This window comes from Periplaneta americana, chromosome 10 (genome assembly GCF_040183065.1).
Source record: "Periplaneta americana isolate PAMFEO1 chromosome 10, P.americana_PAMFEO1_priV1, whole genome shotgun sequence".
Lineage (NCBI taxonomy): Eukaryota > Metazoa > Arthropoda > Insecta > Blattodea > Blattidae > Periplaneta > Periplaneta americana.
The window spans coordinates 73853321-73878610 of record NC_091126.1 but is presented as its reverse complement, the minus strand read 5'-3'; the positions used below and the strand labels follow the sequence as shown (position 1 = coordinate 73878610).

The following is a 25290-nucleotide window of genomic DNA, read 5'->3' as shown; positions in this document are numbered from 1 at the left end:
CCTTAAATCTGAATTTAAAATCCAAATTGCCCCATCACGTACCATTTTCCGAGGAAAATAAGTTGCATTTTTCATGAAAAAAAATTTTTCACGGCTACTGGATAAATTACAACACACTAGGGATGCAAAATGCCTCATAATACTTGAAAAAAAGTGTAAGTTACTGGACACAAAAATGATGTTACATAGTTTAAAACACAACAATAAAAACGTTTCATGCGTATAATGAGAAAAATCTCGGAATTTGAACTTACATTTAAAATAATTTTCTGGATGACTTCTGTTTATAACTAGATCCGGAACTGTCTTTTACAAGGAACCAACAATAGTCTGCAAGCATGCTGGATGATCTTCCTTTAGATCGCCTTTCCATTTCAGATATTTCTTGATGAAATCTTTACCCATGTTCGTTGCTTACCGCCCCAAGGTTAAAAGGAAAGAAATCCAAATGAGAATGTAAAAAGTGTATTATGAGAGACATATTACACCCGTTTTTTTCATATGCACTTGACATGGTTTCCACAATAGGTTTTATGAAGTTGTCTACCCCAGAATTTCCAAGGAAATTTGAGCAAACTTCTTTGAAAGCGCTCCATGTCATTTTTTCTATAACGGAAAGTTTTTCCTCAAATAGTAAGCCATAAATTTGTGAATTTGTGGACCGATGCAAATTCCCTGTTTTAACTTGCCTTCACTCAAAACGGTAAACTTTTCTTTGAAATACTGGAAACTACATCCTTGTTTGTTCATTGCGTAGACCTCACTTTGAACTGTTACGAAATTTATTGAATAGAAGGGACCAATATCTGTTTATTTATTAGAAGTAAAAAAATATGCCAACAGCCATTAGAAACCGGAAATAAGTCATAAACTCATAAAATGCATTAGCTTTTGTTTTGGCTTACAACCCCCAACCCGCGCCAGGTTTCCTGGGAAGCGCTTATCGAAAAGTGAAATCATAGTATATCTTAAAAACCTTATGTGATACGAAGAAAAGATATGAATTTTGAGATTCAGCGCACACCAAACCATAAGGGACACATTGTTTTAAGTCGGAGCAAAATTCTTGTTGTTCAGTGTTATCGAAAAACACTCTTCTGAATTTTCATAAAAAAATTTAGACATTTAGTTCATTTTATTTTAAAAAGAGAAAGAAAGAAAGAATGAATGAATTAATGAAAGAAAGAATGAAAAAAGAACTTGTAGCCATAGTAATTTAAGCTTTGTTTCATGATAATGTAACTGTTTCCATAGTGACTTAAAACTTTGAGTAAGTTTTCATTAATATTTCCGGTTCTGAATATGGTACAAATTCTATTGAGTGACAGAGGAAAACTAGTGCTTCATCTTACTAGTTCTGTTACCATGTTCATTCTTTTAACAAAAAATAAGACCAGAAGGTATTGGCGATGTGAGCTCCGTGACACTTCCAATGCTAGAAGCATCACTTCTGCCGATTTAGAAAACATCATAGTGCAAAAAGACGGTAAGGACGATCACCAACATACATCCGGAGTGGACGGGGAGGTTACAAAAGCAAGAAATAATCTAAAGAGAAGGGTACAAGAGACTGTGCATGCAACACCCTTAGAAATAATTGGTTAAAAAGATGAGATTCGTTGATTCCCTGAAGGAGGAGCAGAGGCATAACGAACAGGACGAACGCCTTCTCGGAGGCCAAATAAACATTAGGACGCCTTCGAACAGCCGGTATGTACGAAACCAAGATCGCATTTTCTCCTTAGTACAGCAATACCCCAGTACAAGGCTGAGAATCGGATCTCCACATACCTCCGGACAATACCATACTGTTTAAAAGTCAACTAAGCTGAAGAAGTCTTTAAGGAAGATTAAGACTTCCATGTAGAAATACATAAAAACAATAAAATTTAGATTGGTCAAAATTATAAACTAGAATCATTTATTTTAGACAAAAAGTCATATTGGCCTAAACGTCCCTCTGGACTTGTATTCCATTGGACGAAAGTAGAATTGGACCAAAAATCTTAGACGAACTGCCCTTAAATCTTCACGCGCTTCGTTGTTTCATGCCTATCTTTCCATACAAGCGTATCTGGCCATCAAGATCACCAGACCTCACCAGCCTGGACTCTTGCCTATGGGGTCACTACGTTAGCTAATGCCACACCGGTGAACGACTAGCATTTGAGAAACAGAATTTTGTCAGCAGCCGACACGAGTCTCACAACCAATCGTTCGTCGTTTTGAGCTTTGTTTAGAAGTTAAGGCTAGTCACTTCGTTTACTTGTTGTGTAGTAGGCAGCCGATGTGACGAATTTCACACGTCAACCGGGCTAACGAGGCAACGCCGACCCCATCTTGTCTGACGAAATATTCATTGTGACCCCTTCTGCCATTTCATAAAAATTTGTACGGATTTTTTTATCATCAAGTATATCAATACAACTGTGTGTACTTGAGAAATCATAACTGACCCAGGCGTTCTCTTCTACTGTGTGATTCTAATCTTGAAATTTGCGAGGCCTGAAAGTACGGCAGAGAAGGAGGAAAGTCAGTCGTACCGAGAAATGGCTAACAAATTTACTTTCCCAATAAAGTATGAAAAATAAGTTTTCTGATGCAGCAAAAAATAATAAATTCCTCTCCTTTGAGCATCTCTGACACAAAAAAAGTGGTTTCCACGAAGTCGTTTGTGTGTCCACCTACGTATTCAGCGACTTATGAAAGCAGAAATGTTTGAAGTCAGATCCAAAGCGTAGCCACAGGCAATTTCTGTGTCCTGAATTTTCTGAATTTAATAATTTCAGTGTAACGCCCACTTTCTCGTACCAACCTACCTCAAAAACATATAATCGAATTATAGGCTACACAACCTGATGACAAAGATGGAATTATGAGAGCAATCCCAAGTCTAACATCCGGTATGGATATTAATTATCTTTCGAATAACGGTTTGTGTTCTTTGTTAGTGCTCAGCGACGTACTGCTTTCATGCCATGACCAGATAATGCCCGTCCAGTACAGAGGTTCGTTATGTGTACAGATGGGGAGGCGAGGCCTGGCGTGTGAGTTGTGCGAGAGAGGACAGAATGCGCTATCAGAAGAAGAGTTTGCTTCATGATGGTTAACATTATACTAATTTATCGACACGCAAGTTCATCTTATGCCAGCTACTGACTTGAGCCGAGTATAATAATGTAACACACAGTGTTGCCAACACATAAATTGTATCCCAATCAGTCTAACACCTGGAAATCCGTCAGAATTCATCAACATAAAAAATACCCACTCAATATAACTATTTACAAATAAAAAGCAAATTTTAACAACTTACTTGTCAATCTTGATTAAAATAATAATTCGTCAAACTCTGACTTGATTACAAGGAAATCTGATACAGGGGATTCTTTAACATGGTACGGCATATGCAGAGCTGTTCAAATAAAAAGTAAAATCCCCCAAAAATTAAATAATTAAAATGCCAGCAACTAAAAGAAATCAAAACACGATCTAAATCGTAAATTACGCCAGAAAATCCGTCACCCGTCAAAGCCATTCTATTTCCGTCCGTTACGTTGAAATTCCATCAGTTTTGACGGAATTTCCGTCCAGTTGGCAACACTGGTAATACGAGCATTCGCTAGTCAGTGCAGGAAATCTAGCGCCAAGCAGATATGCTCAATGTGAGCATGAGTGCTCCACTCTGTTGTCGGTTTTATTTATTTATTTGAAAATCCCTTCGAGTGTTACATTACAAGTCAGTACAGGTCAGCGAGCCGCGCAAGAGAGCACGGTTGCATAACACAGTTGCACAGTGAGTCAGAACGCAAATCTAGCTGGACAAAATTAATAACTTCTCTCCTATATGACAGATCTGTATTAAACTTTGTGCAAGAGATAGAGGAAGCATACACTGTATTTTTTTTTTGTGTACAAACTCCAATTTAGTTTCTATAAGAGGAACTACTCCTTTACAGAGGTGCATTTAGACAAAACTGACGACTTCTCTCGTATGTAACAGATTTTTGTGACTCTGTACACAAAAAATACTGTATATGCTATCTGTAACCCTGTACAGACCTTTGTACAAACTCTGCTTACGTTTCTATGAAAGAAACTATCCCTTTATAGGACGTGTACTGTATGTAGACAAAATTAATGTTATCTTCTATTCAACGGATTTTTTTATAAAACTTTCCACAGGAGTTACAGGTAGAATCTATTTTTATGTACGAACTCTCATTACGTTTATGTAAGAGGAAATACACTTTTATATGTGGAGGTTTTAGAGAAAACTAATAAATTCTCTTCTATATAACAGATTTTTATGAAACTGAACGCAGTGTCTTCTTCTGCAACTCTTGGCTCAATTACATCGAACAAGTATTCGAAATCTGTAGAAAATATTATAATAAATTTTAAACTGATCAATGATTTCATTTTTCAAAATGTCAGCCAGCGGAAAACTTTTTTTCGGTGTTGTCTATACATGGGGTCAAAGCGGGAGAAATGTCCGTCGAATATGGAAGTTATTTTTAAAACAGATCCTAAGTCTGTAGCTCATTTAGTTCCATATTTATGATTTAGGAAATGTTGGATATTTGTTGTTTCGTTTTGACGCGTCGAGATAGCTCTTGCAGCTACCATACAACATACACACATTCGAATTTTCCCTCATGGAGATCACGGAGTTATATTAGGCCTACATTTCAATCTTGAGACAGTCACGTGCATTGACGATCACAAGTAATTTTATAGTGTAATATATCCAATCATATACAAGTCAGAATATTAATTTTATGTGTGTTACTGGTTGTACGTAGAGTTTCTTACAGTAAAACTTGTGGAAAATAAGATATAGGCCCATATGGTGTCAGAGTGTAAAATGGATTATCAAATTACGAAGAAACGTTTCATAGATAAGCTTATGTCAGCCGTGGCGAAAATGTAACTCACGAGCACATTGTGGCTCGCAATGATAGCTGTGCATGTCTCTCGGCCCCCAACCCCCACCCTCTCACTCAGTGGAGTCAAACTCCGTTCCGTTTGTATTTGTCTCTGACCTGCGAGTGGCGTATCGTCGCAATGTCTCTCTCGAAACCATGTACCTCTACAAAAACGAAAGTTTCAAGTAGGATGGGAGGACGCATTTTTTGCTGCCAATATGGTGAGATTACTAAAGGTATGATTTGTTCACAAGTATTACGAGGAAAACGGTTGTTTAACATAAAACAGCATTATACTACATGTTATTCACGAAACATTAAAAGGTTAAGTGTTGTTATTATTATTATTATTATTATTATTATTATTATTATTATTATTATTATTATTATTATTATTATTATTTCGATCCTTTTTCAGCAGATGTAAGAATAATGCTTCAATTAGGACTTCAATTTAAACTCACAGATTTACAATGTAACTTTACAATGAAAGCTAGATGTAAGGACTTGACAAATGTTGAACTTTTCACATCTTTGCCAAAAAATAAATATCCGAAGCTTCGTTCTTTCGCTTGCTCTGTTGAAGCCATGTTCTCTACAACTTATGTTTGTGAAAAATTATTTTCAACAATGAAAATTGTAAAAACCTAATTTAGATTACGACTGATAGACAAATACCTACGTGATCAACTACGACTGGCAGTAAGTGACATAATTCCTGATTTTGAAACTCTGTCGCAGAGACATTCTGAAGACAGTTAACTTTAGATTGTGATAATGTGTCCTATGCTTCAGCGTTCATTTCTTTCTTCGTTACATGCACTAAACATTAGTTTGTAACCTTATACTCTATAAAATTAGATTTAAGTGCTTGATGTAAGGAAAATAAAAATCCGTTAATAAGTCAGGCAGTTGCTTCACTTCCCCTTCGGGTGTCCGCCTCCCTCCATAGGTGCTATGCACGTTGCAGGTTACACAGTGGCTCGGCGCACGATTATATTTTCGCCACGGCTGGCTTATGTAGTTGTGACGTTTCGCTTAAGCCACACTTGCGCGCATTCTTCTGCAGTTGACATCGCAACAACGCACTCCATAAGCGCTGTACTGCAATTTAAGGTCCGAATACTCTACTCTGAGTCGACTCTATACTCTATAATGAATCAGTGGCGTACCGGTACTTACTGTTAGTATCAGTAGGCTATAGCTGACGATTACTTTTTACAACATGACAACAATTGCGCGTTTATATTTAAGAATTAAAAATGCATTAAAATTAATGATAGAATAAATGCTTGTAGAGGTTATAAATACATTTTAGTAGAACATTAAATATACACTCATAAATGTAAGACAATTTATTTTTTTTGGGTTATTTTACGACGCTGTATCAACATCTAGGTTATTTAGCGTCTGAATGAAATGAAGGTGATAATGCTGGTGAAATGAGTCCGGGGTCCAGCACCGAAAGTTACCCAGCATTTGCTCGTATTGAGTTGAGGGAAAACCCCGGAAAAAACCTCAACCACGTAACTTGCCCCGACCGGGATTCGAACCCGGGCCACCTGGTTTCGAGGCCAGATGCGCTGACCGTTACTCCACAGGTGTGGACCATGTAAGACAATATTAAGTAAGTTACAGTCACAGAAAAAAATTGGTCTGCCTGAATTTCCTGTTCCAGATTCAACTCATTGCTCATACTCAGTGCTCCAAAGCAGTGGCGAGCACGAGATCGCTTTGGTAGTTATTGAAATTCATTTTACGTCAATAATTGTTGTCGTTACCCGAAAGGCATTTGAAAAGCGAGATGAAAATTTCTCTATTCTTAATAGTACAGGAATATTTATAAATCGTGCAGTAAAATAGAATGATGGTAAACGAAATTAGCCTGCATAATTAATTTAAAAACATTTTCCTGAACAGTATCCGAAACCTGAACTTTGTAGCCTGCGAGAAGGCACGCTATCGGAATGCTTGCGATGAACTGTCAATAATCGGGATTATCATACCGTGTCGAGTTGCTTAATAGTGACTCTTAGGCATTAATTTGATTTTATTTTCACATTATTTTAGTGTTCTTTACATTACTTGTGAATTGCCTTCCTATAATAATATTCAAGTAATATTGGATTGAGAGCTTGTTAAAGTCGTTGTGGTGTGAATCGTGCTCTGTACAGAGCTTCAAGAGTAGGGCCATCTTTTGTTTCTGGGAGTGTACATGATCAATAATATACAGCAGAGGTCGGCAACCTTTTTGTAAGAGTGGGCCACAATGACAAGAAGTGAAGGAGACCTGGGCCGGACATGATTTACAGTTAAATTAATGATAAATATCATACAAATATATATATATAATTATCCCCTTCATTAATTAATTAATTGTTACATATTAAAATAAAGAAATAATATAACTAAACAAAATAGCAACTAAATTATGCAAATTAGCCTTTGTAACGTTGGTAGACTCATAAATTCAAAACAATATGTGCTTCAATTGTACAAATGAAAATCTGGCATTACAATTATTTACGCCTCATCTTGAATAAGACGATTGCGGTTGAATTTTAGATGCAATAAAATTGATATCGGTTTCGAAGTTGATGACTGATATATGTAAACAATGATGCAAATTGTCATCAGTTATTCTTGAGCAAAATTATGATTTTACATATTTTATCCTTGAAAACGTCTGCTCACATTATATAGGCCTAAGTGCTTCCGAAAACTGTCAACATAGTTCCAAGTATGTGTCTCTGAGAGACTCTGGTATTTGAATGAAATATTTCTTTCAGATGGTCATTAGTCTGCATGTCAATGAGTCAATAATAATTTATTTCGAGGTTGGAAGAAAATGTAGTGAGTTTTTTAAAATCTATTATTTTATTTACATACTTTTTGCCCTTCGCCAGTGGCCCGGTTAGAATTACATTGTGGGCCATAGGTTGCCGACCCCTGACATAGAGTATATTACAATTTATTAATTCTAATAACGTCAGTGAAGTGGGTAGGCATTGGATACACAATTTATTAACTTGGTTTTTAACTTATCAACTACTGGGTATTTAACGTCGATGGAATTGGTGATAGCGAGATGGTATGTGGCGAGATGAGACTGAGAATTCACCATAGATTATCTGTCATTCGCCTTGTGCTTGGAGAAAACCTCGGAAAAATCAGAAGCCGATAATCAGCCCAAACGGGAATGGTATCCACCCTGAGCGCAAGTCCAGATCAGCAGCAAACGCGCTACCATCTGAGCTACCAATTCCACCGAAAGAATAATAAGCCTACAGTCTGCTGTGCGTTGTAAGCAGAAAAAAATGTAGTCGTAAAATAGTCAGAGTTTGTATGAATTAACTACGCGTTTTCAGATATTGCCATGGAGAGATAAGACGATGGAACATTCCCAGTGAGAACAGACTTCGCACATTTTAGCCCAAACTTATTATTCTCAAGCAGGAGACCGATCCCTAACGCTACATACATTTGTGAGAATTATTATGCGGACCCCACACTAGAAATCACCCATTGAGTTTACTTCAAGTCTTAAGGGAAGACTGTCTTTCCACCTTTCGACAGTTAATCGTTGCTATTCAAATGCCCATCGAATGACAGTTTGTTGGAGTGTGAGGGGTCGTTGAATAGAAATATTATTCACGGTATTTCGCTACTATCATCGTAAAAGACATCAGACTGTGTTTTGTTCATTGACGGTCTTACTAATAAAAACTCTATATACAGACGTTTAACTCTCTTATACTTATACAATGAGGAGCTCGTTTATAAGTCGTGTGTAAATTCCTTACTAATAATCACTACATACGTCGTGTATAACAGTATAACTGTTAACACAGCTACGTCATAGTTTCGTCATTACTTCATTACGAAAGGTAATAGAATATCTGAGATTCTCTATTGCATCCGGTAGAGCGCTCTAGTGTGCCGTGTTAAGAATCGATAGTACAACTGGCTCTGATCGATTACCACACTATATTTTGGTCAAAGAGTACAAGCTACAGCAATAATATTATCCTTTTTCTGTGCTCTTTGGTGTGTTCTTCTGTGGTTACAAGGCCTCCATCATCATAAAATGACAGTCGATACGAACAGCTGTTAGAGGGGCGGCCATTTTTTCTCTATATACAACGCTTAAACAAGGGGTTTCGTGTATATAACTACTGCAAAGCAATTCCCATTGTATAGTTACAGAGTGTTTATACATACATCGCTTGTGCATGGTTTATTAGTAACTTTTTCTGTCTCAACGCTGCATAAGTATCTTATGAAACTATACACGGTTTATTAGTAAGACCGTGAATGTTTAAGCAGCGAATAAGTATTAATAAGAATGGACACTGAGCGTAATTTCCTGTTATGTTTTTTGTACGCATGCCCTAGGTTAGGGTTTGATTCCATTTTCAAACGTTAGAGCCGCGAACGGTGAACAGCTGGAATGTCTACTAAAAAGTATTCTAACAAAATTGCAAGAAGTGTACGAATTAGTGTGCAATGACGCAGTGACAATCGTTCTGTTAGCTTCCCTTGTCAAGGATCTTACGTAAGGACTTGGAACATGTTCGCACATACAACACAATGTTTAATTCCCATTACATTTACTCTCTCACTCTCTTTTTCAATCTGTATTCGTCTCACGCAGCTGTCTAAATATGACCACGAAACTGTGTGCCTGAGGATATGTTATGCTAGCTGGCAAGACTTCACAATTCTTTACGAGACAGTGTTAATGAAATGACAATGGAGAATCGACAATTACAATTGTAATTATTATTTATTCTACTTAAGATTTAGAAGCGACGAAATACTGATTCGACTATAATAATAATGGTGGATGGTCCAAGCACTCAGAAGAAAATTCATACCCGCTTCTTTCGCGTAAAAGATTACAAGTGCCTTGCAAATCTAACACTAGTAATAAACAATAAGGTGAGCTACTCAACAGTTGGGAAACTGGGATTTTGTGAGACAACGGTGATGAATCTTCCACAGTGGACTTGGCGTGTCTAAATACAAATCAAGACAAGGAAGAGGAGATTTATCTCCGTTCAGTCTTCGAAGAAATTGTCTTTTTATTATTATTATTATTATTATTATTATTATTATTATTATTATTATAAAAGGTGTCTATAAATTAAAGGTTGCTGAATAGGACGCAGCATACTGTAAGACAAATTTAAATTCAAAGAAATATTAAGACAATTATAATTTAACGTAAAGGCAAAGCTTTATAATACATTAACATTTTGCAACATAGAGCACATGTGAGCATTATCCATATAAATGGTTCCTTAATATATTAACAGAAAATTTAACAACGGTTATCGCTCTATTCTTAAGAACGGAATCTGGTTTGTTTCACGAAATGCACTACAAAATGTTGTTATAGTACCTCGTGCGCCAAAAATAAACCCACAAATCTTGTTTCTATGAAATTTATATTTATGCTTGAAATAACCTTATGTTAGGTTCATAAGTATCTTTCGCCTCTTTTTTAATTATTATTATTATTATTATTATTATTATTATTATTATTATTATTATTATTATTATTTTGACCGTCGTGTGGCTAGGTGGATATTGAGTGCGTTTTCCAAGCAAACGGTCCGAGATTCGATTCCCAGTGTGGGCTATATAAGAAATTTATCTTCCTCCCACGGGACTCGGCGTTTTCCGTTGTCATGATTGTCCTGTGATGGCTCAGGAATGACCCTGCGTCATGCTGAGGCCCAGAATTATCGTGAGACGTCTATACTGTACTATCCAATGAATCGTCACCCACTACCCGCAGTGGTGTGTGTCTAATATAAGAAGTAAAGCAAAAAATAAGACATTATTATTATTATTATTATTATTATTATTATTATTATTATTATTGTTGTTGTTGTTGTTGTGGTGGTGGTGATAATGGAAAAATAATGTCCCGCGAAAACCTGCAAGTATTTAAAGTTATCCCTATTACATTCCATGGAGATCCACAGTGTAATGGGAGGTTATGGCTCCAAGATTTGCAGATAGGCATTAGAAGTAACAGACATCAGTACCACGTGTTTACCGCATTTGTCCAAGGAAAACCCCCTTGTACTCATTTTTGTTGGAGAATGGGTGTACTCCTGGGTTATAGTGTGGCCGAAATATTAGATCAATGAAGAAAATCCATAACTATCTGGAACAGAAACAGCGACCTTCTGGCTATCGGAGCAACACTTTAACCGCGATGCTGCTGTATAAAGATCACGAAAAATGTCCCATGCGTGCTGTGACACCTATTCCCCCCACTCCTGAAGTGTATGATCATGTGGTCTTGCCTTTGTAAAGGCTGGTTCACAATAAATCTGGAACGGAAACGACAACGAGAACGAGAACGGAAATATTGTTAAAAATACATATTTTTAAATGTGAGAATTCACAATTAACTATTGTGAATGCTCACATACAAATACATTTATTTTAACATCATTTCCGTTCTCGTTATCGTTTCCGTTCCCGGTTTATTGTGAACCAGCCTTAAATGTCAAGTATAGTTCGTTATCGTCATTGTAAACATTTGCCTCTCAAAGAAAGTAACACTGAGCTGTGCTTCAAGTTGTAAACTATTGATTGAACAAAATAAATCTTAACTAATAACTGGAACATTTAAAACAATTAAACTTAGCCTAACTTATGGTTAGCAGACGTCTCAATTTTTCGGGGACAGTTTCCGAATTTGGTTTTTGTCCCCGGACAAAATTCATCCTTGGATTTAATAAATTTTCTCCACATATCCCCGGATTTTCAGGTTTAATATTATAATTTCATGGAAACACTCATGATTGAATATCCTAGTACCTGGGGTGTTCATTCATAAAATAAGATATCGATGTGTATATTCCTGAAATCTCCAACAGAAAGAGAAACATTTGAAGATATTTTTCCTTAATGCAGATGGACTTGATCTGGGGGAAGATAATTTATTTGATGAAGAAATATGTGACTTCAGAGGTAACAGCAAATTGGAATGAAGAAAATGCAACTCCGCTCAAAATGGAGTGAATTTTTTTTATTTTATTCCAGAGAAAATAATTCCCTGCACACAAATCCAGAGCTTTTTCTTCAAAGACCATGATGTGGACATCCGAAAAAAAAAATGAGTTCAGAACTGAATAATTTCGAGGGAAAAATTGTTCCGGAGCCGGGTATCGAACCCGGGACCTTTGGTTTAACATACCAACGCTCTACCACTGAGCTACTCGGGAACTCTAACCGACACCGATCCAATTTTTCCCTCTATATCCACAGACCTCAAAGTGGGCTGACAACCGTCAAGCAACCAACTTCGAGTGCACACTAACTCCGTGTGACTTAAATTGTGGTTTTTCTGTTAACGAACAGTGACGTGTATTACGCAAATCAAGATTTCAGGTATAACTCCCTGTAAAGTTGATTTGAATAATTTCGAGGGAAAAAATTGTTCCGGAGCCGGGTATCGAACCCGGGACCTTTGGTTTAACGTACCAACGCTCTACCACTGAGCTACTCGGGAACTCTAACCGACACCGATCCAATTATTCCCTCTATATCCACAGACCTCAAAGTGGGCTGACAACCGTCAAGCAACCAACTTCGAGTGCACACTAACTCCGTGTGACTTAAATTGTGGTTTTTCTGTTAACGAACAGTGACGTGTATTATGCAAATCAAGATTTCAGGTATAACTCCCTGTAAAGTTGATTTGAATAATTTCGAGGGAAAATTTGTTCCGGAGCCGGGTATCGAACCCGGGACCTTTGGTTTAACGTACCAACGCTCTACCACTGAGCTACTCGGGAACTCTAACCGACACCGACACTCGAAGTTGGTTGCTTGACGGTTGTCAGCCCACTTTGAGGTCTGTGGATATAGAGGGAAAAATTGGATGAGTTCAGAACTGTTCGAGCCATGGTTGCTATCGTAACAAACTTCAACATGACCTATCAGAAATTTGCAGTAAAATTGGGATCCGGAGAAGATCTACTTAAAAACATTCACTCTTCTGAAAAATACGAGTAGTTTTAAGTATTAGTTAACTAGAATGAATATAGTCAACTCTGGATATAGTGAACTCGGTTATAAGAACATTCAGCTATAGTGAACCTAAGTCATTGGTCCCGACCCACATACAAAAAAAGTACATTAATATTTCCGTTTATAGTGAACCCTCGCTTCAGTTATATTGAACCTTAAAAATTAAAGTTAAAAGAGTTGTTATCCTGACACATTCTTATTTGAAGTCAAACCGTGTATAAAATTTAAAGAATGTGTTGAGAACATTCTAAATTTCTTTACTCCCTTAGACAAACGACAAAGATAAGATTAGTGATTCCTAGACAGTGAGCTGTATTGCAAATTCAGGCAACGCGTGATGATTTTGCCTCACTCCAGCGTCAAAGGGTTGCTATTCTGTTCTCAGGCACACTTCTCTACTGTTATTTCTAATCCTCCACCGTCAAAGGATTGCCTTTTGTTCTCAGAAACATTTCCATTATGACGGATAACATCGAAACAACGGAAAATGAAATTGCCTTCTTTCATAAAAAGCGGACGGACATTATGTCCAGAGCATAAATGCAGGGCTCAGAGCCAAAGGCGAGCAACCCACAGTTTTGTATTGTTCATTATTAAGCCTTTTTTCAAAACTATACATTGTTGTTATAGATTCATGATTTTTTTTTTGTATTTATTCAATGTAGACGAATTAAAATAAATTGTGAAACCAATAATTTTGTCAGGATCCTCTTAATATCAACTCTTATTTACTCATTTCGTAATTGTGGGTTAGTCGCCTTTGGCTCTGAGCCCTTCAGATGAAAGTAAGATTCCGATGGCTTGTAAACTCTATCAATCCCCTCCCAGTTTCCATTAAGTAACCCGGGAAATTTCAAGGCTGAGTACGCAGTCACACCATAACAGTGTTCGTCATTTCTACCTGATCTGTCTGTTTCTAGTGTTCGAACAGTGAATGTAGGCCTACTGTATAAAAATGTCGAAACGTAAAGTGTTTTATGCTCGACTATGCCGAAATGTAGTAATTATACACCTGGTAGCAGTCCTTTAATGCATGACATTAAAGTACACCTACTCATTAAAGTACAGGTCTTCAACCAATGGCAAATCAGCTTTGTACCGTTATATCGATTATTCTCGGATATGCAATCGACAGACAATTAGCGAAAAGTCACGGAGGCTGGAAATCCAATACTGTCGCAGAAGGTTATGTTCTGTTACTATAATAATTAGCGTTAATTGTAAATAATATTCAAATAAATTCAATTTGTCATCTCGTTTTCCAATTCTAACTCAATTTCCAGGTTATATCAGAGTAATATTCATTCTTATTCTGTGCCAAAGTCAATGACATTCGGCCTCGGAAAAAATCAATACTTTCGCGTCTGCGCCTATCTCACAATTCAGGGCAGTTCGCACATAATCATAAAAAGACCTAATTTTCAATACTTTCAAGTTAGAAATATGGTCGAGCATAAAAAGTCGTATGAAACTTGCCTATAATGGTAATTAAGACGCTCGTATGAAAATTATGAAACGAGCGCAAGCGAGTTTCATAAACATACATACTTGTGTCTTAATTACTACCATTATAGGCTCGTTGCATAATGTACTATTCTTTGGTTGGTAAGGCGAATATTATAAGTGACATTGAACGTGGTCTTTCGCAAGCGGACATGGGTCGACAGCATATTTTAAGTAACAGTATACAGTGTAATCCATCCCACAAAAATGAAATATTTTAATTATGTACAGTATTTTATTTTCTTGTTCACAATTTCATTCATTCCTGTCATTTAATGTTAGGGAAGAGACACTTCGGATTTAGTGAACCTCGGATTTAGTGAACGAAATATGCTGGTCCGCAGAGGTTCACTATAACCAGAGTTGACTGTATTTGTAACAAGGAAACAGAATGAGGCTTTTAATACTTTAAATTGTGTAAAACTGTAGGGCCTACAAGAGAATGGCAAGCTAACAGAAGTGGTAAAAGTAGTTTTTTCCTATGTCGATTTATATCTGTCCTCGGAAATTGTGATAAAAATCTGGTAACCTTATCCTAATTATATAGTCATTCGTAACTCTTAGTTGCTAACACCTGACAATGAAACGTTAACAGAAGCGTGAAGTAATCAGCTGAGAAGTGACGAACAATATTTTCAGATCGATGAATAACGGCTATGAGCTTATGATACACAAGTGTGCGGCTTCCACCCATTTATAACGTCTACTACTTCATAGTATTTCTTCCTCTTGCCACTGACCCAGCGAATTCGCATGGATCATTTCGTTATCTGTACACAATACCGCGCGTCCTCTGTAAATATTCGCAACTCAATTTCGATTATGGTTCAATTGGGTTCTTAAATTGTGTCCCCAACGAAATCCGGTGTACTGTTTATCCATGTGAGGTTTGAAAATACTGCTCACTCACATGTTCTATTACTTTCATTTTTATAATTCATCTTTCCGTTACTTATTTCTTGTACGCCAATTGCTCAATAGTATCACGTCCGAGCGTCTCTGCGGGATAAAAACGAGTTAGGCCTACATTACACTATCAAATTTCTGTGTCACAGAAGTTTGATAAAATATATATGATAAAATCTTTCAGAGTGTAATATAGCATCTTTGATCACATCTAGCTGTGACATAGTTCTGTGATAAAAGTTATGGTCATCATCATCATCATCATCATCATCACCACCATCACCATCATCATCATACCTTTGATAAAATCTGTGACTGAGAAGAAATTGGCGGCCATTAAGTTCACATGGTCTGTGAAAACCACAAAACTTTTAATATCACATTTTGAGTCACATGAAATGTTTCATCAATCATTATTAAATACTTAGTATATTAAATAGGATTTCACATCTTCATACTGAAGTTCTCTCAGTATGAGTTTGCTGGATTCCTTTTGTATCTTTTCTCTCTATCCCAATCTCTAACTCAAATCGTCGGCTTGGAGAGCAAACCTGTTAACTAACAAAAAGGAAATTCTACAGGGGAAACAAAAAAAACTTAAACTTCAGGACCAGGTCTATACTTTGGATTTGGTCCTGCTTCAGAGTTAATTTATATTCAGTATTTTGTTTCCCTGTAAAATTTCCTTTTTATTAGTTAGCAGGTTTACTCTCCAAGCCAACGAAATACTTTTTTCTTTGATTTCTTCTTTAGTATTAATGCAATATATATAGGCCTTAGCAGTGTTACCAATTTTGGTATACAATTGTACGGATTTAATACAATTTTGCATGGTCTGTTCGCTGGTACATACAGTTGATTTGTTGTTACAATTTGATATAATTCCGTACAATCTGTACTTTTTCATTTTATAGTATGTAATCTGAGGATTTTACAAATGTTCTATAAGTTACCAATGCTAAATTACTGGTAGCAACAGAATGATTATTGTCAACTATCAAGTAGGAAAGACTGGAGAATGCTGGGTTGCAGTGAAAGACCTACCCTTGGGCAGAACACTATGAATGAATCAACAATGATATTTAATCAGCTTGAAATTAAATATAACTGGAAATATATATTAATTGCTTTGAAAATAATTACATATCTCCTTTCCTTCAATGCCCTCTTTTATTGTTATGCTAAAAATATGTTTTTAATGTTGACTTATTTTATACTTTTTCGATTAGTTTATTTTACCATTATTTAACAATTGAGTGAAATAAAGGTGATAACGTCAACGAAATGGGTCCAGATCCAGCGCCAAATGCTACCCAGCATTAGCTCTTAATGGTTTGATAGGGAACCCCAGAAAAAACCTCAACCAGGTAACTTGTTCCGATCAGAATTTGAACCCGGGCCCGCTCATTTCACGGTCAGGCATGCTAACCGTTACTCCACAGTGGTGAACTATATTTTTGACGCAGTGATATAATTAATTGAAGTCACCCTAAGACAAAATGCTACCCAGCATTAGCTCTTAATGGTTTGATAGGGAACCCCAGAAAAAACCTCAACCAGGTAACTTGTTCCGATCAGAATTTGAACCCGGGCCCGCTCATTTCACGGTCAGGCATGCTAACCGTTACTCCACAGTGGTGAACTATATTTTTGACGCAGTGATATAATTAATTGAAGTCACCCTAAGACAAAAATGAGTATATGTAAAAAGAAATAACACTCTTATTGCTACAAACAAAATAAAATCACAATCTAGTATATACAGTCACGAAGCTTGAGTTTGTGAGGGTACTAGAAACAATAGACTGTGCAGGTACTATTTCGCATTGTCTGTAATGAGGTGATAGTAGCGATTCTAGTGGTTAGCAACTATCTATGAATGCATATTCACTACGTATTGAGCTTCGTGACTGCATATAATAGACTGTTGTAAAAATACTAATGCATTTCCCCAGAATTTGTAATTTGTTGGGCAGGTGTAAAAAGTTTGGTGAATGTGGTACATTAATGCCAGGTTTCTGGAAAGACAGTTACCTGACATACAGAGTTATCTGTGATTTAACGTGCTGATATTTTTAAAATGAGTTTCCGAAACAACAGTTATCGTCATTTTTACGGTTATCTGTGCTTCAACTGGTAACCACTACATATCTTGGCCTATAGTTACCTGGCAGTTAGTACTGATTCGAACAAATACAGACAGGCAGCGCTACTGCATTACTGTTCCTTAACCTATAATATCTGACATTAAATAATAATATAGACCATAATAAATTAATTTACTATATTATCTGTACAGTTTTAAAAAAATTGCGTTTTATTTACGTGATTTACGGTAAACGTTCTACTTTCTATGACATATTAGGATAATAATGTGTGTTTGTAAAGATGATTTTGAACATCTTAAGCTTAATTTTTGTCATCAACTCGCTCTGCTCCTTTTTCAAACTTTTCCTCGAATTTATAAAAAGCACTTCCCAACCTTTTATCGTAATATACTATTACACGTTTATCGATATGGTTGCCATAATCACAACAGATGACTACGGTTGTACTTTTGTAGCAGAAGTTACATCTAGCCCTATCTCCACTAGTGTTATTTACCTCCAAATAGCAACAATTATTGCTTTCTTAATCATATTACGATTGCGATGGAAGTTCACATGTACACTATCGTTTATCACACGGTTCTTTAATTAAAAAGCCTTGCACCTACTAGTAGCACAGAGATCGCTGTGTACCTGCCAGCCATATTACTACTGAAAACTTCTACAAACAAAAGTTAACTATAAATAACTAAAAAATCACTAACAGAGTGCTAGTGGAGACATCAATGGACGACAATATATACTGAACTTGAAGTTACCTGAACTTTTAGTTACAAGTGCTGATAAATCTACATTTAACTTTCCCGAAACTTATGAAAGCTATCAGTACAGTTAAATTTATAAGGGCAGTTAAGTAACTGAGAGTTAACTGAGGTGTACTGGAAACCAGGCATAAGTAGTCTAAACAGAAAACTACAATTTGGTACAATTCTTAATTTTTGTGAGATCTGGTACATTTTATTTTTGGTCAGTGGCAACACTGCGAGACAGACAAGAACAAAAAGAAAAGTAGCAGCAACAGGAGCAGCAGTAGCACTAGCAGTAGCAGTAGTAGTAGTAATAATACCAACAATTTCAGGATATTCAAAGTACTGATACAATCTCGTCTACACAACAACAGTTATGGTGCATCGTTTATGAGTAGTATCTAAGGTCGAGAGTTTAAATCCCGTTCCGTCTCGGGATGTTTCCTTTTTGTCACTGTAGTAACCTTCAATGTCTAAGGTGAAGGTACGACGTCGTGCTGACCCTAAGTCACGCAATTTTCACGGCTTGAAATTGAGGCGGTAAAAAGCCGAACAAGGTCTAAAAATCGAGTAATATAGTGCAAACGATGAGAGTCTCAATCCCACGCTCTACTCTACGGTCACTGACACACTAAATCGCCTGAGCATACACGAAAGACACCAAAGTCAGAATTCTCATGGATATGTAACGGAACACCATGGAGGAGGTGCCACCATCCTTAAATACGTGCATTATGTCAACAAGCTAATCGCCGTTGTTCCTGAAAGAACTCCTATGTGCAAAATATAAAATTTTTTCAGTAGGAAAAGATAACACATTTATTCATCCTATGGCAGCCGTACATAGGAGAGTGTGAATTCTTACATTTTCGAAACAAAGAAATATAATTACATAAGGAGATTTTATTATTTGCTGCATCACTATTTAAGCTATTTAATACAGTAAAAATCTGAAAATCGATAAATATGTCACATAGGATTTATTGCAGGAACAACGACGTAATGTTGCAATAATATAGTTAACATTTTGCCAACATTATTATGAAAATAACTACTGAAATGCTATTATAAAGCCAAGTAAACAATTTCTTCTATGCAGTTAATATTATGAACAATTTGCAATGTGACATGAAATCGTACAAAAGACGCGGATGAAAAGGATAGAGGTAGAATCACTCTGAAAAGACAAGCGATAACGGGGAGGAATTACTGCACGTTTCGGACGGTGTACCATTCGCTAGAGGCATGAAGTGAACAGTTATCAAAATTATGGCCTTGCATCAAAGTCAATGTCACAACCATAGATTCAAAATCGTTACTAGGCATTAATGTGTTGACCCTTCAATTTCTCTCAGTGAGACGGTACAGAAATGTAGCAGTTACCGTGTCAAATCGAGGAATCCTTGCATGAAATGCCAGTACCTTTTAAGACACATCATCCAATCTTGCTATTTAATTCATTCTTCTCACTCCTTTAAGTATTAATTGCACACAGGATAAGTCGTAAGTTACGTCATACATTTTAGGGGGTTATTATTTGAGATATTTCAACAAAAAAAGGTTAAGCTTAATATAATTTTGCTCTTTTTGCTTCCTTTTGGAGATAAAAATAATTTCATATTATGAAACATTTCATAGCGTGTTTTGGGAAAGCCATGGATTTAATTCCCAATATTCTCAGTCAATTTAAGAGAGCACTATAATATAATAAACGATTGAAAGAATTTTAGTTTTGTCCTTCAAATGTGTAGAAGTTTCACCCGAACAATTGTAACTTTTTGTTGTGCAAAGGAATTTTACAAAGCTACATTTGTTCGGATCAATTTTCTGCACATTTAAAAGACAAAGCTCTGCTCGTTTTTCAAACTTTTCCTCGATTTTGTAAAAAGTATTTCCCAACATTGTATCGTAATATAGCCTACTATTACAAGTCGGCGCTTATGCATGAATTATTAATAAGTTATTTACGAGTGGGCAAAGGAAACACAATTGAAGCGGTGAGATTTATAACCATTCAAGTCCATTTACACAAGTTTCGAGAAAAATGTAAAAACTTTTTTTATTTCTTATCTAATTATTATTTTTTGCACATATTTCTGGTTGTTTTCGAGATCAAGACAAAGTAGTATATCAACTTTTAAAGTAACACCTGTGGAAATATTCAAAATTTAATTTCAAATTTGCAAAAAACAAATGGCCAGAAGTGGACTTGAATGGTTATTGATTCCACCGCTTCAATTTGGAAGGTGTCATTCTAGTCCGATTTCAAGGTACCGCCTCCGCACTTTCATGGAGGAACCGAGGACATCATGACGAAATGTTTTGTTGTACCAGGGATACACCGACACGTGGAATAGGTCACCCGGTTTCTGGAATGAAACCACTAACGCGTAATAGTGTACACAAAACAACTCTGAAGATGGGATAAGACAACTGAACGCTGCTTGAGGCGCACAGTTGTTGGAGGCACAGCAATACAACAAGAGCGACAGAGACGGAAGTTGGTAGCCAATCTCAGTCTCATGCCGCAAATTTTTTTGCTCACAAAAACATAAAGAGTCTTCGCCACAGCAAGCTAGAGCATTGCGTTAATTGGACAACGTTGCAGCTAGGGATGGAAAATCTGTTTCATTTGGAAGAATCGATTCAGTTGTAATGATTCACCAAAGTCATTGATCATTCCGGTCATTTGATTCACAGCTGATCCAATACCAGCATGAAGGAATAAGGCTGCATTTCCATTTCTATTCAGCGACATCACAGTCTAGTATTACGTAGTAAATATGCATCCATAGATAGTTGCTAACCACTAGGATCGCTACTAAAGCCTCATTACAGACAATGCGAAATAGTACCTACACAGTCTATTGTTCCTAGTACCCTCATAAACTCAAGCTTCGTGACTGTATATACTAGACTGGCGATATCGTTCTTTCATTAATATTTGCTTCACATTCACTTTTTGCTCACTATACGACAGAATACTGCAGTTGACTTCACAGTGAAAAAATGACGCGGTAAGAATTTATTTATTTATTTATTTATTTATTTATTTATTTATTAAGCTAGTAAGCAAAGTTAGTATAAATTAAAAAAAATTAAAAAATATACAACAAAAAATGTTTCTAGCCACTACCTTACGAGCAAAGCTCGTGTACGTTGTGGTCTTAGCCAATAACATAACAAAATTTACAGAAATAAAATTTACAAAGACAGTAATGAATATGGTCATTCTCTGCAGTGCCGAGTTAATTGAGGCATCGGGATAAGAAATCCGTTCAAAACAATATTTAGTTTTTTTTTTTTTTGCTCTGAAAAATCCAGGAAGGACTACTTAATTGGTGTGTGTGTGTGTCTTTTCTGATTTTTTACATTTTAGTGCCTGAAAATATCCTAAAAATGAAACTTTTTATGTGTTACATTATTCACTAATTTGGTTTTTCATTTTTCTGTAGGCTTACCGGCACCAGCCTAACTTGATGTATTTAAACTTCTGGTACCAATACACTTTTATGTCATAATTGGTTAGGGACTCTCTCTTATTCAGTTCAGGGCAAAGCTATTTTTTAAAGAACGTAATAAGCAATACTAGCCTTCGTAACTATATGTACAAGCCGCATGAATAAATATGAATAAGTTTGAATATACAAATTCAATTAAGATTGAATCATAATTTCGACTGACTGGAAAAGTAATTAAAAAGAGACGTAAGTTCTATTCTTCGTCCTATAATGATTAATAAAAACACGTGATAACAAAGCTCCTCTATGTGCCACCAGATGCCTCAAACGTAACAGCGTATTTTGTATCGCTTTGTTTCGCTTTCCTCAGCGCCGCAACCAAAAGTGAGCACTCCTACTCAGCTGACATTGAACCGTGGCTTACCAGTCTATCACGTAAGCCACGACATTGAACGAGGAAGTAACCTTGAATCAGAAAATTCATTGTAGAAAATGATTCATAACGAGTGAGGCCTGAGAAGGCGAACGACTGAACTTTCGATGTCAAAAGGAATCAATTCGTTTCGTTCACTAAATCATTATTCGTTCGTTCAGTTCAATGAATCGTTCATCATGAACGACTCTAATTGCAGAAACCTCAGTGGCTTATTGCAGAATAGCGGCCATGTCTATCACCGCCTCATATTCATACTTCGTTGTTTTCTGTTCACTATAGTTTAAATATTTTATTTTTGTTTCAGTTTAGAAATGAGAAATGTGGGTTTACGATAAGAGAAACAATTAAAATTAAGGAGGGGTAGACCCCTATGCAATAGGATATATTTTATTTTCATATGAAGCGACATTCCATAAATACACTGCGTAACAAATTTTAACATTTTTTTTTTGCGCTGGACATGTGAAACATGTTTTCTATATAATTTGAGCCTCCTGAATACGAATATGACAATAAAAAACAGTGATTGGTTAGGTTATTGAGAAATTTTCGAATTTATATCTATTCAAAATAATGCTTTATATAATGACAATAAGGTTAAATAGTCACTGTTCAGAAGAACATAGCTTTCTTTTTCTACATTTTATTATATACTGGAATCAGATACATCATTAGCTTAAGTCCAACAATAGTCTGCTAGCTTAATGGTACTCCACTGTCCTTGGTATCTTTTTCCATAGTTGAAATTTCTTTATGAAAGCGCTTACCATGCTCATGACTGAAATCGCCACAATTCTCGGGGGAAAAGTCAAGATGAGAGTGAAGGAAGTGAATTTTCAGGGACATGTTACAACCCATAGTTTCATACGCCAACAGTAAATTTTGCACTTGTTTTTCATAGTTCTCACTTCTACGGTTACCCAGAAAATTTAATACAACCTCCTTGAATGCAATCCAGACGGCTCTTTCCTTTCCTTTCAACAAAATTTCGAAGTGGTTGTCCTTCATTATTTCTCTAATTTGTGGTCCATTGAAAACTCCCTCTTTTATTTTTGAGTCACTAATAGCAGGACATTTTCCCTGGATATCTTTAAATGCTTCAATTTTATGATTAATCCCTATAACAAAATTCTTTGTTAACGCTAACGTAATGTGTAAAGCGGATAAAATTACTTTACTTTGAGGTACAAGGGACTGATGTATAATATTTTCTTCCCTGGTTCTAGTGATTGTCGTGTTGGCCATACTTTTATTTTATAATGCTAAACTCGAGCGCGACTGTCCCATTCGCACAGAAAGCAGCAACAATTTGTGTAGCATAATTTCATTCCAAGAAGCAATGCTACAACCTTCAAATCAGCACATATAAACCATTCGTACTTTGAATATTATCATTAAAGTACACTTTAAAGAAATACTCGTCTTACACAGAATACCAACACCACGGAAATCTCCTGGTAAACTGAAGCGATTTCATACGGTGAACCTGTTTTCCCCTCCTCCCTCAAATGGAACCAAAAATGGCAATAAAACAATTTCCGCTTCTAGAAATGGTTTTGACAGGGTGGTATCTAGCAAATTATAAACTACAGTAATGCCATTAAAGCTCATAGTGAAAGAAATACTCATCTCAAGTAAAATCAGATAAATTCAAGCGAATTCATACCGCGAACCTGTTTCACCTCCTGCAAATAGACTCATAAATGGGCAATAAAATAATTTCCGTTTCTACAACTGCTTCTAACATAGTGGCCTATTTATACTAACATTGTTTTAACATAATGGGGTCGTCACATTTGTAAAACAAAATAGTTACACACGAAATACGGTGATTTTTAAATGAAATGAATAGAAAATGAATTACATTGTGCATATCGAAAACCCGAACTGGTGGAACATTTTGCTTGTCATTTTTTAATTCAGGAGGTCGAAATTAGTAAGAATTTGTTAGTTTTATGTCTGGCGCAAAATGACTGTTTACCAGTGTTAGTCCTAGCTGATAGCAATTCACTCAAAGTGTACCGTACGTGTGGGCTATTGTAACTGCAATATTGCAGAACTCGCGATTACAAAACAAACGAGTGGTGGCACAGTCTCTAGCTCAGCAATGCAGAACTTCGCTCCAATTGTAGCATATGTCATGAGCCGGATTACGTCATTCATCTTCCCTTCCCTCAAGGCCACGCGTGATCCACATGACAAGGTACAGAAGATTAAATTTGTATTCACTGTCTAGAGGTGGAATTCGAAGCAATATAGGTCGAAAAGTACTAGTTTCAAGAGCAATGGAGAAAATGAGTACTTCTGTATTCAAAATAATCACAAAGCACGTTGTCTCATTTGTAAACAGTTTATTGTTATAATTATTATGGTCGGAAATACTTTAGTCATTTCTTCCGTGAGCACAAGTTTGTTGTAATCCGCCACATAGTTGTAGAAGAGTCACGGAGAAGTCATTCAACGCCGGTGGACTGTGGAAGCACAGTCTAGTATATACAGTCACGAAGCTCAATATGTAATAAATATGCATCCATAGATAGTTGCTAATCACTAGGATCGCTACTATCGCCTCATTACAGACAATGCGAAATAGTACATGCACAGTCTATTATTCCTAGCAACCTCAACAACTCAAGCTTCGTGACTGTATATATTAGACTGTGGTGGAAGGGGAACCAATGCTTTCCCCATGCTTCCATCCCTATCTCTGTGAGTTCTGCGCCCCTGCTCTAGCCGCTCTGGATGCCGAGGTATTACTGAGAGAGTTACAATGGTTTATGGCATAACTACTAATAACAATAGCAATCGACTGAGGCTCATAGTCTTGAAGCAGGGTTTAAACTAGAAAATAAATAATTGTTGCAAAAATGCACAAATGAAAAATTAAATTTGTGCAAATTGCGAATAGTTTGTGCAATATCCTAAACAGAAACAAAAAGTTATGCAATATTTGTTTCTTGAAGTTTTATTACTTTCAATCCATCTTACCATACTCTAGATATACATATGTAAGTAAATCATTAAACTTAGGTATGTTTAGAATCAATTACTGCCGAATTTACATCACATTAAAATACGTTATTTTATGGACACACTAAACATTGAAATTATTTATGAATAGGCCCTTCAAGATTTATTGTTAGCAGC

General features: G+C 36.2%; 1 protein-coding gene and 1 non-coding gene across 6 annotated transcripts in view; both read right to left on the bottom strand.

Moving 5' to 3' along the window:
- Positions 1 to 25290, bottom strand: part of Ptp99A (Protein tyrosine phosphatase 99A) — a 1121389-nt gene that overhangs the window by 288833 nt on the left and 807266 nt on the right. The gene's annotated exons all lie outside the window — the stretch shown is intronic.
- Positions 12104 to 12175, bottom strand: TRNAN-GUU (transfer RNA asparagine (anticodon GUU)). The gene has a single exon. It is a non-coding gene; the product is annotated as a tRNA-Asn (tRNA).